At 42.0% G+C, this 18,632-nt stretch overlaps 1 protein-coding gene across 1 annotated transcript in view; it reads right to left on the reverse strand.

Moving 5' to 3' along the window:
- LOC128685558 (galactoside alpha-(1,2)-fucosyltransferase 1) overlaps nucleotides 1-18,632 on the reverse strand; it is a 146,485-nt gene that overhangs the window by 103,839 nt on the left and 24,014 nt on the right. The window lies entirely within an intron of this gene.

Genomic DNA, 18,632 nt, shown 5'->3' on the forward strand with positions numbered 1-18,632 from the left:
TCCACAAAGGGGGCAGTAAAGCAACAGCAAAGAACTACAGACCAATAGCACTAACATCCCATATCATAAAAATCTTTGAAAGGGTCCTAAGAAGCAAGATCACCACCCATCTAGAAACCCATCAATTACACAACCCAGGGCAACATGGGTTTAGAACAGGTCGCTCCTGTCTGTTTCAACTATTGGATCACCACGACAAGGTCCTAGATGCACTAGAAGACAAAAAGAATGCAGACGTAATATATACAGACTTTGCAAAAGCCTTCGACAAGTGCAACCATGGCGTAATAGCGCACAAAATGCGTGCTAAAGGAATAACAGGAAAAGTCAGTCGATGGATCTATAATTTCCTCACTAACAGAACACAGAGAGTAGTAGTTAACAGAGTAAAGTCCGAGGCAGCTATGGTGAAAAGCTCTGTTCCACAAGGCACAGTACAGTGGACCCCCGCATACCGTACGCATCGCATACCGTACAATCCGCATACCGCTCGCTTTTATCGCAAAAGTTTTGCCTCGCATACCGCCCAAAAACCCGCTCACAGCTCTTCGTCCAAGACGCGTCCAATATGCGCCCTCAGCCAGCCTCACATGTTCCGCCGGTGGCATTGTTTACCAGTCAGCCTCCGCGGTAACATCCAAGCATACAATCGGAATATTTCGTATTATTACAGTGTTTTCGGTGCTTTATCTGGAAAATAAGTGACCATGGGCCCCAAGAAAGCTTCTAGTGCCAACCCTACAGCAATAAGGGTGAGAATTCCAATAGAGATGAAGAAAGAGATCATTGATAAGTATGAAAGTGGAGTGCGTGTCGCCGACCTGGTCAGGTTGTACAAGAAACCCAAATCAACCATCGCTACTATTGTGGGCAACAGAAAGGCAATCAAGAAAGCTGTTCTTGCCAAAGGTTTAACTGTGTTTTCGAAACAGAGATCGCAAGTGATGGAAGATGTTGAGAGACTCTTATTGGTGTGGATAAATGAAAAACAGCTAGCAGGAGATAGCGTCTCTCAAGCGATCATAAGCGAAAAGGCTAGGAAGTTGCATGAGGATTTAATTAACCCTTTGACTGTCGTGGCCGTATATATACGTTTTACGAGGTGCCGTGTTTGACGTATATATACTCATAAATTCTAGCGGCTTCAAATCAAGCAGGAGAAAGCTGTTAGGCCCACATGTGAGAGAATGGGTCTGTGTGGTCAGTGTGCACCATATAAAAAAAATCCTGGAGCACGCAGTGCATAATGAGAAAAAAAAAAACTCCGACCGTTTTTTTTAATTAAAATGCCGACTTTGTGGTCTATTTTCGTATAGTATTTATGGTTGTATTCTCGTTTTCTTGGTCTCATTTGATAGAATGGAAAACATATTACAGAAATAGTGGTGTTTTTGATTGATTTTACTATAAAAAGAACCTAGAAATGGAGCTCAAAGTAGGGGAAATGTTTGATTTTTGCCAATGTTCAAAAGTAAACAAATGATGCCATTTTCCAATAAATGTCCAACTAGCCATTCTAATATGCAGTCATGAATGGGTTGATGTTATTTATACAGTTATTACAGCATTGCAGTAGTCTGCATAATAGTAAGTCTAATATTTTTTGTTTGAATAAAAATTCAAAATAGAAAGCAAGAGTAATATCAGAGGGGCCTGGAGACATGACTGATGAGCAAAGAAAATGTTATTTTAGAGCCTGGAATGTCTGCATTGTTCATTCTGGACTTTATTTTGAAATTGTCATATTTTTTAGTTTTCATGAAATTGGCCAAATTGCAAATTTCTGACCACATTATTACGTAGTTGAAATCAGTAAATGAGCAGTTTCTTGTACTCAATCGATAGAAAAAATGAAGTTCTAAAGAAATAGCTATGAGTATGGGCGACTGGAACAATGGAATTAGCCGAAAATAGGGCTCAAAGTGGGCGAAATCACCGATTTGTAAACAGTGCCGAGGTCGCTAACTTCGCGAGAGCATAATTCCGTCAGTTTTCCATCAAATTTCGTTTTTTTGGTGTCATTACAATCGGGAAAAGATTCTCTATCATTTCATAAGAAAAAGTAATTTTTTTTTTTTGTAAATTTTGCGACAAAAGGAGACACCTCAGGATTGGGGGTTGCGACAGTCAAAGGGTTAAAAAAATGCCTGCAACTAGTGATGATGTGAGTGAATTTAAGGCCAGCAAAGGTTGGTTTGAGAGATTTAAGAAGCGTAGTGGCATACATAGTGTGATAAGGCATGGTGAGGCTGCCAGTTCGGACCACAAAGCAGCTGAAAAATATGTGCAGGAATTCAAGGAGTACATAGAAACTGAAGGACTGAAACCTGAACAAGTGTTTAATTGTGATGAAACAGGCCTGTTTTGGAAGAAAATGCCAAGCAGGACCTACATTACTCAGGAGGAAAAGGCACTCCCAGGACATAAGCCTATGAAAGACAGGCTTACTTTGTTGATGTGTTCCAATGCTACTGGTGATTGCAAAGTGAAGCCTTTATTAGTGTATCACTCTGAAACTCCCAGACCGTTCAGGCAAAAGAATGTCCTCAAGGAGAATTTGTGTGTGCTCTGGAGGGCAAACAGTAAGGCATGGGTCACTAGGGACTTTTTCTATGACTGGTTACACCATGCATTTGCCCCCAATGTGAAAGATTACCTAACTGAAAAGAAATTAGAACTTAAGTGCCTCCTGGTGTTAGACAATGCCCCTGGTCATCCTACAGACGTGGCAGAGCGACTTTATGGGGACATGAAATTCATTAAGGTGAAGTTTTTGCCTCCCAATACCACTCCTCTCCTGCAGCCCATGGACCAGCAGGTTATTGCAAACTTCAAAAAACTGTACACAAAAGCTCTGTTTGAAAGGTGCTTTGTAGTGACCTCAGAAACTCAACTGACTCTAAGAGACTTTTGGAGAGATCACTTTAATATCCTCAATTGTGTAAACCTTATAGGTAAGGCTTGGGAGGGAGTGACTAAGAAGACCTTGAACTCTGCTTGGAAGAAACTGTGGCCAGAATGTGTAGACAAAAGGGATTTTGAAGGGTTTGAGGCTAACCCTGAGAGGATTATGCCAGTTGAGGAATCCACTGTGGCATTGGGAAAGTCCTTAGGGTTGGAGGTTAGTGGGGATGATGTGGAAGAGTTGGTGGAGGAGGACAATGAAGAACTAACCACTGATGAGCTGATAGATCAACTTCAACAGCAAGAGGCCAGACCTGAGGAAACTGGTTCAGAGGAGGGGAGAGAGAAATTGAAGAAGTTGCCTACTACAAAGATTAAGGAAATCTGTGCAAAGTGGCTTGAAGTGCAAACCTTCATGGATGAAAATCACCCTCACACAGCTATTGCAAGCCGTGCTGGTGATTATTACACTGACAATGTTGTGAAACACTTCAGGGAAGTCATAAAGGAACGAGAGGTACAGGCCACTATGGACAGATATGTTGTGCAAAAGAAGTCCAGTGACTCTGAAGCTGGTCCTAGTGGCATTAAAAGAAGAAGGGAAGTAACCCCAGAAAAGGACTCGACACCTCAAGTCTTAATGGAAGGGGATTCCCCTTCTAAACACTAACACTCTCTCTCCCCTCCTCCCATCCCATCAATCATCACCAGATCTTCAATAAAAGTAAGTGTCATGTAATTGTGCATGCCTTTTTCAGTTTGTGTGTATTAAAATTAACATTTCATGTGGTAAAAAAAATTTTTTTTCATACTTTTGGGTGTCTTGCACGGATTAATTTGATTTCCATTATTTCTTATGGGGAAAATTCATTCGCATACCGAACATTTCGCATAACAACCAGCCCTCTTGCACGGATTAAAGTCGCTATGCGGGGGTCCACTGTACTCGTTCCCATCTTGTTCCTCATCCTCATATCGGACATAGACAAGGATGTCAGCCACAGCACCGTGTCTTCCTTTGCAGATGACACCCGAATCTGCATGACAGTGTCTTCCATTGAAGACACTGCAAGGCTCCAGGCGGACATCAACCAAATCTTTCAGTGGGCTGCAGAAAACAATAAACATGAGGAAATTAAAACATCATCAGAGTACAAAACAAATTCTGGCCACAAAATAGAGCGAAACACCAACGTTAAAGACCTGGGAGTGATCATGTCGGAGGATCTCGCCTTCAAGGACCATAACATTGTATCAATCGCATCTGCTAGAAAAATGACAGGATGAATAATGAGAACCTTCAAAACTAGGGATGCCAAGCTCATGATGACACTCTTCAGGTCACTTGTTCTATCTAGGCTTGAATATTGCTGCACATTAACAGCACCTTTCAAGGCAGGTGAAATTGCTGACCCAGAAAATGTACAGAGAACCTTCACGGCGTGCATAACGGAGATAAAACACCTCAATTACTGGGAGCACTTGAGGTTCCTGAACCTGTATTCCCTGGAATGCAGGCGGGAGAGATACATGATTATATACACCTGGAAAATCCTAGAGGGACTAGTACCGAACTTGCACACGAAAATCACTCGCTACGAAAGCAAAAGACTTGGCAGACGATGCAACATCCCCCCAATGAAAAGCAGGGGTGTCACTAGCACGTTAAGAGACCATACAATAAGTGTCAGGGGCCCGAGACTGTTCAACTGCCTCCCAGCATACATAAGGGGGATTACCAACAGACCCCTGGCAGTCTTCAAGCTGGCACTGGACAAGCACCTAAAGTCGGTTCCTGACCAGCCAGGCTGTGGCTCGTACGTTGGTTTGCGTGCAGCCAGCAGTAACAGCCTGGTTGATCAGGCTCTGATCCACCAGGAAGCCTGGTCACAGACCGGGCTGCGGGGGCGTTGACCCCCGGAACTCTCTCCAGGTAAACTCCAGGTAAACGTTCACCGGCAGTGGCAGCCCAGCGACAGTACCAGTCCAGAAGTGTCCTCCTGAGTCACTTGCCAGAAGTCCTGCCCAGTTGCCGAGTTTTGATGACGCCTCACTCGAGAGCACCAGCATGTCGTGCCCTAGGTTGAGTGAAACCTGCAGCGACTCCTACAATGTCTGCTTCACCATTCTAGAGGAGACCGTACCCCGTTACATCACAGCTCAGCCGTAGCGATGTCTCCTGTGTTGCAGTATCTGTCCAGACGCAGGAAGGCATGCATTGATGCCCCTCGACGCTCACTGCCTATGACCATGATGTTTAGCACACCCCACATGTTTTTTTCTTCCCTCCCTGTAGGAAGTTTTTTTTTTCCCATGTCCATATGTATATACATGTTTTTATTTTGTGTTCTGTGCCCTGTTCCTATGAGAGAGAGACTGAGTTTTTTTACCACCAGTATTGTTGGACGCGAGGTGCGTGGCCGAGCGTATGAAGACAGCCTGTACTGTCTGCACAGACAGCCTATGCTGTCTGCCAGCTTAGTTCATATTTCACGCTACTAAGGTGCTGCCCTCTGGGCCAGCCCAAAGTCAGTGGGACGCTGGTCCCACACGCTCTCACTCTCTCAGCAGCCTGGCAGCAAGACACACGGCCTACTAGTTCTCTCCTTCTTGTGGGCATGGCCCTACAACGACCATGGGCACAATGCACAAGCCTGTGTACCCACCACTACATTACAAATAAAGTAAGAAGCTGGTTTAGAAAGACACGTAAGCAAACACTATAACATATTTATTAGAAAACGTTTCGGTCCTGGGACCTTGATCACTTCTAACATACAGAGGTAGAAAGACATTATATATATAGGCGGAGAGTGAGATGTGACGCACGTGACCTGAGGAATGTCATAAGAACATAAGAATGGAGGAACACTGTAGAAGGCCTACTGGCCCATGCGAGGCAGGTCCTTATCAAAACAACCTCTGTCTATGATGAGGACCAGTAGACGATGAAATCATGTGACTCCTGTGTTGTTGGGTTGGTGCTGCTTAAGTATCATGTATGCCAATGTTTTTGAAATTTTGTAGTTTCCAGTGTTGCGTTCTATAGTGTCGGTGACGGTGATTAGTGAGGCTTCTAGGCACCGTCGGCGTCTGAGGTCTGGTTCGGTGAGAACGAGTTGTGCCTCGTTCCAGTTCTTATGTTCTTATGACATTCCTCAGGTCACGTGCGTCACATCTCACTCTCCGCCTATATATATAATGTCTTTCTACCTCTGTATGTTAGAAGTGATCAAGGTCCCAGGACCGAAACGTTTTCTAATAAATATGTTATAGTGTTTGCTTACGTGTCTTTCTAAACCAACTTGTCGGTATTTATTACCAAGGTTTATACCAAAGTAAGAAGCCTCCAAAGACATATCATTCACTCACCCACTACCAGAATCACCAAATAATCTCGTTATATAAGGGAGATAAGATGTTTTTTAACGGTGCTTTTGAAAATGGTGGTTGTGTCTGCAGGTCTAGAGTTTCCAGATTTTAGGCCCTTTTATGTACATTGAATTTTTGTACAGATTTAGCCGGACACAGGGAATGTCAAAGATGTTTGTGTCTCGTATGGGGAAGTGGAAAAGAATCTTTCCTCCGTAAGCCATGCGTGTCGTATGAGGCGACTAAAATGCCGGGAGCAATGGGCTAGTAACCCCTTCTCCTGTAGACATTTACTAAAAAAGAGAAGAAGAAAAACTTTATAAAACTGGGATGCTTAAATGTGCGTGGATGTAGTGCAGATGACAAGAAACAGATGATTGCTGATGTTATGAATGAAAAGAAGTTGGATGTCCTGGCCCTAAGCGAAACAAAGCTGCAGGGGGTAGGGGAGTTTCAGTGGGGGGAAATAAATGGGATTAAATCTGGAGTATCTGAGAGAGTTAGAGCAAAGGAAGGGGTAGCAGTAATGTTAAATGATCAGTTATGGAAGGAGAAGAGAGAATATGAATGTGTAAATTCAAGAATTATGTGGATTAAAGTAAAGGTTGGATGCGAAAAGTGGGTCATAATAAGCGTGTATGCACCTGGAGAAGAGAGGAATGTAGAGGAGAGAGAGAGATTTTGGGAGATGTTAAGTGAATGTATAGGAGCCTTTAAACCAAGTGAGAGAGTAATTGTGGTAGGGGACCTGAATGCTAAAGTAGGAGAAACTTTTAGAGAGGGTGTGGTAGGTAAGTTTGGGGTGCCAGGTGTAAATGATAATGGGAGCCCTTTGATTGAACTTTGTATAGAAAGGGGTTTAGTTATAGGTAATACATATTTTAAGAAAAAGAGGATAAATAAGTATACACGATATGATGTAGGGCGAAATGACAGTAGTTTGTTGGATTATGTATTGGTAGATAAAAGACTGTTGAGTAGACTTCAGGATGTACATGTTTATAGAGGGGCCACAGATATATCAGATCACTTTCTAGTTGTAGCTACACTGAGAGTAAAAGGTAGATGGGATACAAGGAGAATAGAAGCATCAGGGAAGAGAGAGGTGAAGGTTTATAAACTAAAAGAGGAGGCAGTTAGGGTAAGATATAAACAGCTATTGGAGGATAGATGGGCAAATGAGAGCATAGGCAATGGGGTCGAAGACGTATGGGATAGGTTTAAAAATGTAGTGTTAGAGTGTTCAGCAGAAGTTTGTGGTTACAGGAAAGTGGGTGCGGGAGGGAAGAGGAGCGATTGGTGGAATGATGATGTAAAGAGAGTAGTAAGGGAGAAAAAGTTAGCATATGAGAAGTTTTTACAAAGTAGAAGTGATGCAAGGAGGGAAGAGTATATGGAGAAAAAGAGAGAGGTTAAGAGAGTGGTGAAGCAATGTAAAAAGAGAGCAAATGAGAGAGTAGGTGAGATGTTATCAACAAATCTTGTTGAAAATAAGAAAAAGTTTTGGAGTGAGATTAACAAGTTAAGGAAGCCTAGAGAACAAATGGATTTGTCAGTTAAAAATAGGAGAGGAGAGTTATTAAATGGAGAGTTAGAGGTATTGGGAAGATGGAGGGAATATTTTGAGGAACTGTTAAATGTTGATGAAGATAGGGAAGCTGTGATTACGTGTATAGGGAAAGGAGGAATAACATCTTGCAGGAGTGAGGAAGAGCCAGTTGTGAGTGTGGAGGAAGTTCGTGAGGCAGTAGGTAAAATGAAAGGGGGTAAGGCAGCCGGGATTGATGGGATAAAGATAGAAATGTTAAAAGCAGGTGGGGATATAGTTTTGGAGTGGTTGGTGCAATTATTTAATAAATGTATGGAAGAGGGTAAGGTACCTAGGGATTGGCAGAGAGCATGCATAGTTCCTTTGTATAAAGGCAAAGGGGATAAAAGAGAGTGCAAAAATTATAGGGGGATAAGTCTGTTGAGTATACCTGGTAAAGTGTATGGTAGAGTTATTATTGAAAGAATTAAGAGTAAGACGGAGAATAGGATAGCAGATGAACAAGGAGGCTTTAGGAAAGGTAGGGGGTGAGTGGACCAGGTGTTTACAGTGAAACATATAAGTGAACAGTATTTAGATAAGGCTAAAGAGGTCTTTGTGGCATTTATGGATTTGGAAAAGGCGTATGACAGGGTGGATAGGGGAGCAATGTGGCAGATGTTGCAGGTGTATGGTGTAGGAGGTAGGTTACTGAAAGCAGTGAAGAGTTTTTACAAGGATAGTGAGGCTCAAGTTAGAGTATGTAGGAAAGAGGGAAATTATTTCCCAGTAAAAGTAGGCCTTAGACAAGGATGTGTGATGTCACCGTGGTTGTTTAATATATTTATAGATGGGGTTGTAAGAGAAGTGAATGCGAGGGTCTTGGCAAGAGGCGTGGAGTTAAAAGATAAAGAATCACACACAAAGTGGGAGTTGTCACAGTTGCTCTTTGCTGATGACACTGTGCTCTTGGGAGATTCTGAAGAGAAGTTGCAGAGATTGGTGGATGAATTTGGTAGGGTGTGCAAAAGAAGAAAATTAAAGGTGAATACAGGAAAGAGTAAGGTTATGAGGATAACAAAAAGATTAGGTGATGAAAGATTCGATATCAGATTGGAGGGAGAGAGTATGGAGGAGGTGAATGTATTCAGATATTTGGGAGTGGACGTGTCAGCGGATGGGTCTATGAAAGATGAAGTGAATCATAGAATTGATGAGGGGAAAAGGGTGAGTGGTGCACTTAGGAGTCTGTGGAGACAAAGAACTTTGTCCTTGGAGGCAAAGAGGGGAATGTATGATTGTATAGTTTTACCAACGCTCTTATATGGGTGTGAAGCATGGGTGATGAATGTTGCAGCGAGGAGGAGGCTGGAGGCAGTGGAGATGTCATGTCTGAGGGCAATGTGTGGTGTGAATATAATGCAGAGAATTCGTAGTTTGGAAGTTAGGAGGAGGTGCGGGATTACCAAAACTGTTGTCCAGAGGGCTGAGGAAGGGTTGTTGAGGTGGTTCGGACATGTAGAGAGAATGGAGCGAAACAGAATGACTTCAAGAGTGTATCAGTCTGTAGTGGAAGGAAGGCGGGGTAGGGGTCGGCCTAGGAAAGTTGGAGGGAGGGGGTAAAGGAGGTTTTGTGTGCGAGGGGCTTGGACTTCCAGCAGGCATGCATGAGCGTGTTTGATAGGAGTGAATGGAGACAAATGGTTTTTAATACTTGACATGCTGTTGGAGTGTGAGCAAAGTAACATTTATGAAGGGGTTCAGGGAAACCGGCAGGCCGGACTTGAGTCCTGGAGATGGGAAGTACAGTGCCTGCACTCTGAAGGAAGGGTGTAAATGTTGCAGTTTAACCCTTTCAGGGTCCAAGGCCCAAATCTGGAGTCACGCACCAGTGTCCAAGAATTTTAAAAAAAAAAATTTGTTATTTTTTCTTATGAAATCGTAGAGAATCTTTTTGTGAAGGTAATAAAGCAAAAAGTACGAAATTTGGTGGAAAATTGACGAAATTATGCTCTCGCGAATTTTGATGTGTCAGCCATATTTACGAATCGGCGATTTTGCCGACTTTGACTCCCATTTTAGGCCAATTACATTATTCCAGTCAACCAAATTCTTAGCTATTTCACTAGTATTACTTCTATTCTATCGATTGAGCACAAGAAATCGCCAAGTCAACTGTTTCAACTACAAAATAAAGTGATCGGAAATTGTTAATTTGGCCAATTTAACACAAAGTTCAAAATATTCCAATTTCAAAATAGGGTCCAGAATGAACAATGTAGGCATTCCTGGCACTAAACTAACATTTCCTCTGTTCATTAGTTATGTTTTGAGGCTTTACAAATAAATTCCATTTTGATTTTTTATTCACATAATGAATTTTTATTCACACCAAAAAATAGAAGATTTACTGTTATGCAATACTGTAATAATTGTATAAATATCATCACCATATTTGTGAATGTATATTAGACCCACCAGCTGGTGCGTATTAGACACGTGAGGTCGTTTGTTTACTCTTGAATATCGGCAAAAATTTAACATTTCTGCTACTTTGAGCTCAGTTTCAAGCCATTTCCAGTGCTAAAACCAATCAAAATCATCTCTATTTCTGTAATATGTCTTCCATTCTATCAAATGAGACCAAGAAATCGCAAATACAACTATAAAAAACATACGAAAAAACACTGCAAAGTTGCTGTTTTAATCGAAAAATCATGATTTCATTTTTTTTCTCTCATTATACACAGTGTGCTGCAGGATCTGTTTTATGTGGTGCACACATACCACATAGATGTATTCTCTCATATCTAGGCCCAAATGTACCACTCACAGTTTATCAGAGTGAGCTGACCTCATGGCGTAGATCTACGGTTTGGACCCTGAACGTAAAGCCGTAGATCTACGGGACGGACCCTGAAAGGGTTAAAAACTGTAGTGTAAAGCACCCTTCTGGCAAGACAGTGATGGAGTGAATGATGGTGAAAGTTTTTCTTTTTCGGGCCACCCTGCCTTGGTGGGAATCGGCCAGTGTGATAATAAAAATAAAAAAAAAATTATGTCTATGAGTCCTGTCACAATTATCAAGAAAGTGTTTTAGTTCAGGGTTAATATTGGAATTTATGGTTCTGTAGATGTAGCTTGCAGAGTAGTAAGTGTGGATGTTCTGAACAGTGAGTAAGTTTAGGTTTTTGAAGAGTTGGGGGGAAGGGGGTGCTGTCTATCATTGGATTGTGTGTTAATTCTTACTGTGGCTTTTTGTTGGGTTATTATTGGCCTTAGGTGGGTAATTGCTGTTGATCCCCCAGGTACAAATGGCGTATGTGAGGTAGGGATAGACGAGTGAACAGTATAGTGTGAGAGCTGATTGTGGTACATAGTAACGTTTCTTATAGAGGATCCCAACAGTTCTGGATACTTTTTTTGTTATGTGTTGGATACGAGTGCTGAATTTCAGGTTGCTGTTGATGTGTAGGCTCAGGAATTTGCCCTTGTTATGTTTAGCAGTAAGAGTTGTCAATCTTAATGTTTAATTGTACATCACCTGCTCTGTTACCAAACATAACATAGAAGGTTTTATCAGTGTTGAGTGTAAGTTTAATGGTGTTGAGCGTGGCAAGATTTGGGTGGGAGATGACATAAGTCATGTCAGCAAAGAGAATTGGTTTCAGGTTTTGTGATATATTGGGAAGAGCATTGATGTATAAGAGGAAGAGCAGGGGATCAAGGACATTACCCTGTGGATTTGAAATATGCAAGTGCATGGGCTCTTATACCATAATGGTCAAGTTTGTGGAGTAGGATGCCGTGGTTTCCTGTGTCGAAAGCTTTTCTTAGGTCAATAAAAAGTCCTAATGGATATTCCTTATTTTCCAGTGCTGTGTAAAGCAGGTCTATCATTTTTACAATTGCATTATTAGTACTTTTATTTTTTTCTGAAGCCAAATTGGCAGGGGTTGAGTATGTTTTAAGTTATAAATGAGCATAATCTCTTGTGCACGAGTTTCTTGAAGATTTTGGATAGCAATGGTAAGTTTGATATTGGTCTATAGTTGTTTACGTCTGTGGGGTCACCATCTCTGTGTATTGGTGTAACCCTTGCTGTTCTGAGTAGTGTCGGGAAAGTGCTAGTTTCTAGTGACTTGTTAAAAAATAATGAAATAGCATGCGAAAGGACATGGGCCACTCGCTTGTACAATAATAGTGGAATGTGAGACAGATTCCCAGATTTATTTTAAAGTGACTTGATTATCATGGTGACTTAGTGGGCTCAGTAAGTGCAAGATAGAAGGTTGGGAAATTCCCAACTCAGTAATCACTTGCTCAGGCATTGGTACCTGGAATTTAATAATATCTTTGTTCATTCGTCGCTCAACCCTTGCAATGAGCGGATGTGTGCTGAGCCTGCCCCCTGCTGTCAGCTGGAGACACCTTGATTTTCGCAAACTGATGCAGCAGAGTAGACGACGGGTAAACACTGTTGGCATTGAAATGGTATGTGGGATTGTGTATGCCCATTCAGCTCAGCTTTTACTGCCTGCCATCATCAGGGACACATACAGTATAGTAAATGAAGAGCTGTATGGTGTGGCGTTGAATGGTGCATACCGGATCTTCATGAAGTTTCCAAACGCTAGTGTATATGAAGACAAGGTCGCCAGACTTCAGGATATTTGTATGCCAGTGAATCCTGCTGTGACGGTGAGACTCCATGATATGTCCCACCACTACACGTGGGTGAACATACGGAATGTGCCTTTCGAGGCTGATGAGGCAGACCTGCGTGCCGTGTTTGAAAAATACAGGACAATTCACATGGCGACGTTGGAGAAGTGGAAGGAAGGATCATATGCTGGGATGCCTGAGGGAAGTTTCTTTTTGAAAAGGACATTATGGCATCCCATTCCTTCCTACGTGCAACTTGACGACTTCAGGACACAAGTAATGGTGACCTATGCGGGTCAACGATGCACTTGTCGCTTGTGCAGCACCTATGACCACACTGCTGCGCAGTGTGTTCGAAGGCAGGGTTTGCAGGTGAATGATCTTCGTAAGGAGGCACCGGAGGAACAGTTGAAGACAGAGGAGGCAAGACCAGAGAACCTACTTTGCATGAGGCTTGGAGTGTGGAGGTGGACGAGTTGGAATTGATGGAGGGAGTGTGTGTAATGCTTCTGGGGGAGCCGAGCTCTTCCGGACAGGCACTGGGGAATGTAGGTGAGCTGCCGCTTGGTGAGGACAGGGACATGGAGGCCACCATTGACACAGTGCTCTACAACCTGTTAGGATCCCCAGGTGAGGTCTCCATTGAGGGGCTTGTGGGTGCCCTGGAGTCTGCTGTGGTTCCGGGAGGCGTGGGGGAGGGCCTGTCGGAGGCTCACGTTGATGCTGCTTTGCAGAGCAGTACTGTGGTGGCGGAAGTGCACGCGGATGGCTTCCGGGAGGATGTTGGGAAGAAGGCTAGAGGGTCACGGAAGAAAGCAGCTGTGCTCTCGTATATGGAAGATGTGCTCACCCCAGCACAGTGTTCGGGTAAAAAGGTTTGGGTGAATGTAGAGGAGTGTATACCTGGAGGATCCAGGGGCAAGGGACCTGTGAAAGGTGGTCCCAGAGGGACATATGAGGACCAAGTGAGTATTAGGAGGAAGGGGGAAAGGGGTGTAGCCATGCGTAAAGGCATTTACATTTCATTGAATGCCATTTAATTCCAAGGGAATCAATTTATTAATTGTGCATAAACTTTCTTGGCCACAACACAACACTTTGACATTCCGGACAACACCTTGTGCATCTGGGTACAATGTCAATACTTTGCCCAGAAGCCACAATGTTAGATGTTGTTCAATATCAATTAACACAATGTCACCTGGTTGAATGTTCTGTCGATTTACTGCCTCTGTCGCACCATAAAAGTGTTCACATAGTGTAAGAAGATATTCCTTATGCCACACATTAGACCAATGATCAATTACTTTATTTAACATTTTAAATTTATCACACACCACTGCTGCATCATTGTAATCTTCATCACTTTCTTCAGGATTATTTCTATAGACAGGGGCAGCTCCCAATTTCCTTCCACATATTAGGTGAGAAGGTGTTAATACATCTGCATCAGGTGTATCACTCATGTATGAGAGAGGCCTATTATTTATCTGATTCTCTGCCTCCACCAACACTGCACAAAATTCCTCCAAATTAATTCTCTTCTGGTGTAGCACTTTAGCGAGACACCTCTTCACTATGCCAATCAGTCTTTTATACAGCCCCCCTTGCCAAGGGGCTCTAGGAGAAATAAATTTTCAGGTACACCCTCATTGGATTAACAGAGATTGAACATCGTTACTATTATTTAACTCTATCAAGTGTTGAGCACCCGCTACAAAATTTGTGGCATTATCCAAAATCATCAATCTTGGACAGGATTTCCTAGCTGCAAATTTTCGAAACAGCTGTATAAACCGTTCTGCAGACAAGTCCTGAGCTACTTCTAAATGAACTGCCCTAGTAGCAGTACAAGTGAACAAGCATACATACACTTTCAGTGGAAGACCATCTGAAGTACCTGTTAAAATGATTGGACCACTATAGTCTACACCTGTTACATCAAATGGTTTCACTAATTGCACATGCTCCTTTGGCAATGGTGGAGGACCTGGGTACATATAGGATCTGGCATCCACACGGCAACATATTACACAAGATTTAACCCCTTCAGGGTCTAAGGCCAAAATCTGAAGTGGTGCTCCAGTGTCCAAGAAATTTTGAAAAAAAAAAAAAAAAAAAAAAAAAAAATATTACAGAATTAAAGAGCATATTTTTGTGAAGGTAATAAGACAAAAAAAAAAATTTTCTGATCAGTACTTACCGAGATACAGTGCCAATTAGTTTGTCCAAAATGATGTGGTGGCGGCAATATCGACGAATTCCACATACGCGCATTGCTTTATTTAGCGGTTTTTGTAGTTTTTTCTTTTTTTTCCATTTTTTTTCTTTTCCTACTAACATTTGGGGCCTGAGAGACCAATGCTGTATATAATGTATATATATAAACTCACTGTATTGAACACAATAACCACACTGAAGTTATTATCATATTATTGTTTACCACTGTTGTTTATTACAATAAACATGCACAAATCTTGTATAATACTAATGTTCTATCATATATTTACATATTTACAATCACTGGACATGGTTTTAGAACTGCTGGAGCTTGTAGAACTCCTTGAAACAAGGCACCATACACAGAGGCACCTTACATTCCTCACACATAAACCGAGTGTCTTTGCGTCTTTGTTGCCGTCGTTTTGTTTGTGCACAGACAATGCATCTCTTCTGAGCCAATTTCTTCTGAGTTGAAGGAAGCTGTATTATGAAATGATCACCTTCCCTCCTCAAATGCTTGGGTATATCCTGAGGAATTCGAGGACCTTGTTGTATAGCAGGTGTTCTTACCTGGTACTTCATTATGAGTTGTCTGACAACAGACAAACAAAATTCACCATACGGTGGTCTGTTGCCAGTCTTTATTTGGTACATATTATATGCATTGAGCATTGAAATGTCCATGAGATGGAAGAAAAGTTTCATATACCACTTGTAACTCTTACGAACACAATCAACAAAACCAATCTGCATGTCACATTTGTCAACCAAGCGCATGTTTTGTGTATAATCAATCACTGTCACTGGTTTTTGAATACGTTCATTAGTCCCTCGATCAACTTTGCCACTGTCTTGCATTTCATTACGGTGAATGGTTGTCAACAATGTGACATCTCGTTTGTCATCCCACCGTAATGCCATGATGTCATTGGCAGTAAACACCTGCACGTCATCACCACGAGCACCTGCATTGAGCCTGGGTATATGTTTATGATTAGAACGCACTGTGCCACACACATCTGTCTTGTTCACTCGCATGAAATCACTGAGTAATGGGCTTGTGTACCAGTTATCGGTATATAATGTATGCCCCTTACCAAGATAAGGTGCCATCATGTTTCTCACTACATCACCTGAGATACCCAATAACATCTTGATATCTTTCAATGTTTTACCTCCCGTGTATACAACAATATCCAACACCAGGCCACTGTCACAGTCACAGAGTACAAACAGTTTTATACCAATGCGTTTCCTCTTGCTCGGTATATACTGCTTGAATGACAGTCTACCTTTGAACAAAATCAAAGACTCGTCAATTACAAGATTCTTGAATGGATAAAAGTACATGCTGAACTTTTGTTTGAGATACATAAAAACATTTCTAATCTTGTATAACCTGTCACTTCTGTCAGGCCTGGTTTTGTCAGAGAAGTGCAACATACGTAACAGTAAGATAAACTTGTTCACTGGGATGATTTCACTGAAGACCGGGGTAGAAATTAGCCGATCTGTGGACCAGTATGCTTTTATATTATGCTTATAGACATCAGGCATAAGCATTATTGTTGCAAAAAGCAAAAACATTTCTGCAACAGTTGTCTCTTTCCACCTGTGTAGTCTTGACTGTGGTGACATGATCGTATTTGCCATGGTGTACTCAAAATACTTATTACTTTCCCTGACAATAGTTTCCATCAATGGCTGGTCAAAGAATAATTCAAAGAATTCCAGTTCATTGGCCGTGGTTCCAAGAGGACAAGTAGGTAGAATTCCATTTTGAGAGTCATCAAAGTGGTGGGGCTTGGGAAAAAAATTGGGATTTTGCTGCCAATCCTAGATACGGTTTGCTGGTGGATACTGGACATCATAGGCTGGTTGTGCGGGTGGTTGTGGTGGGCTGGTGGCTGACACTCCGCTTTGTCCTTGAACTGAGGAGTCAGCAGTGTGGGTCCCAGCCTGGGCTGGTGAGTCACGCATGGCGGTGCCACTACCATCACCACTACCACCATCTACTGATGCCTGTGGTCTATCCATGCCAAGTGTAGCCACATCATCCTCACTATCACTATCTAAACCTGGTGTAGGGCCACGGGATGTACTCCATCCCCTGGGCACAGCATAGGGTACACTACCCAAGCGCATGTGGCGGCGTACATACCGACGCTTCACTGGTGAATATGATTCCTCACTATCACTACTCGAATGATCGTCAAGTGCAATAAAATCACAATCCATGTCACTGTCATCATCATTACTGAAGTCAGAGGCCTGGCCAAGCGAAAATATTAGTTTTCTCTTGTGTTGAGGTACAACTGACCGTAGCTGAGGAGTGCGCACACCAGAGGTAGAAGGTTGAGGATCGTCAGGGTTTTCTGCACTATTATCGATATCCACTTCCATCAGTGTCAGAACTATCAGATAGGAAGAGGAGAGTCCCAATTTTCTGTGGAGTGAGAGCTGACTTGCGACGAGGCATGGTGAACAAGGGTAACTGAGCCGGCGTTCCCACAATGCTATGCGGGCACCTAGATTTTTTGTTTATGGTGCACACCCACCACGCAGACCTGTTCTCTCACATGTAGGCCTATGAGCGCTTTAGCACTAAATTTGACGGCGCTAGAATTTTGGCGTAGATCTATGGTTTGGACACTCAACGTGAAGCTGTAGATCTACGGGACGGACCCTGAAAGGGTTAATGACCCTTTTTACACTTTGCCGTCCTTGTGGAATCCAGAAAGTTTCCTTAATACAATTTAAGGTATCTTGTACCCCACCATTCATTACGTTTTTATGGGCATTTAGAACAATTAAATTTGTTAGATGATGAGTTTTGGGCAGTAAGATAGGGTGTTTAGCATAATCACCCAATTCAGCATTTTGTAACCTACCTCTGCACCTAATTACATTCTTCTCTAAATACAGCTCCAATTTCTCTATTATAGAACCTTTCACAATTTTTCTTTCCATCATCAATTTAATCTCATTTCCATAGATTTCTCCTTGTACCCTCTGTATCCAATATTCAAGAGGATGTGAAAACTTATACGAGATATTCATCTTGTTTAGAAATTTAAACACCAACTTAGTTACATTGATTAGTTTGGGTAAAGAAGAATACCTATTTATATCAATGGCTAAGGAAGGACAAACTATTGGAGCGGTGGTCACAGTAATTTCAACAGGAGCAATATACGCATTTTGTATAGGCCAATTAGATTTATTTACCAACCAGCTCGGTCCTTTAAACCATGATGCAGCATTTACAAAGTTAGCATAAGGTAAACCTCGAGACAAGAAATCAACTGGATTCTCCTCACCAGGTATATGATTGTTAACATATGCTTACCCAAACTATTATACTTCTCTTGCATCTGATTAATTTCAGCGACTCTGTTTTGTACGTACACAATTTTACTGTTTCCTAATATTTATCTCCTGCAATTTATTTCTTATATAATTAGCTAATTTGACACCTACATAAATGGCTGTTAATTCCAACTGAGGTAAGGTACGTGATTTAATTGGAGACACTTTAGCCTTAGACATAACAAGAGAAATAACACTATTACATTGAAGATAAGCAACTGCTCCATACGTCAATTTTGAAGCATCACAAAAAATATGGGCATATTTTTCCCATCTGGATTGGCCACCTGGCGTGGGAACTCCAACATTGGAATTTTTTCATAATCACCAATTAACCCTTTGACTGTTTCAGGCCCCTCTCTGAAACTGTCATTCTATGTCGCCAAATATTCAAAAAAAAAAAATTATTTTTTCTTATGAAAATGTTAAGATTATTTTTCTGAGTGTTTTAGTCCAAAAAAAAATTTTTTGCCATCGGTACTTACCGAGATATAGAGCCGTGAAGTTTGCAGAAAATGAGCCGCATATGGCAACAGCGGCGACTGCCGCTCACCCGGTAAACTTTAGTTTA

Source organism: Cherax quadricarinatus, chromosome 23, assembly GCF_038502225.1.
Source record: "Cherax quadricarinatus isolate ZL_2023a chromosome 23, ASM3850222v1, whole genome shotgun sequence".
In the NCBI taxonomy this organism is placed as follows: domain Eukaryota; kingdom Metazoa; phylum Arthropoda; class Malacostraca; order Decapoda; family Parastacidae; genus Cherax; species Cherax quadricarinatus.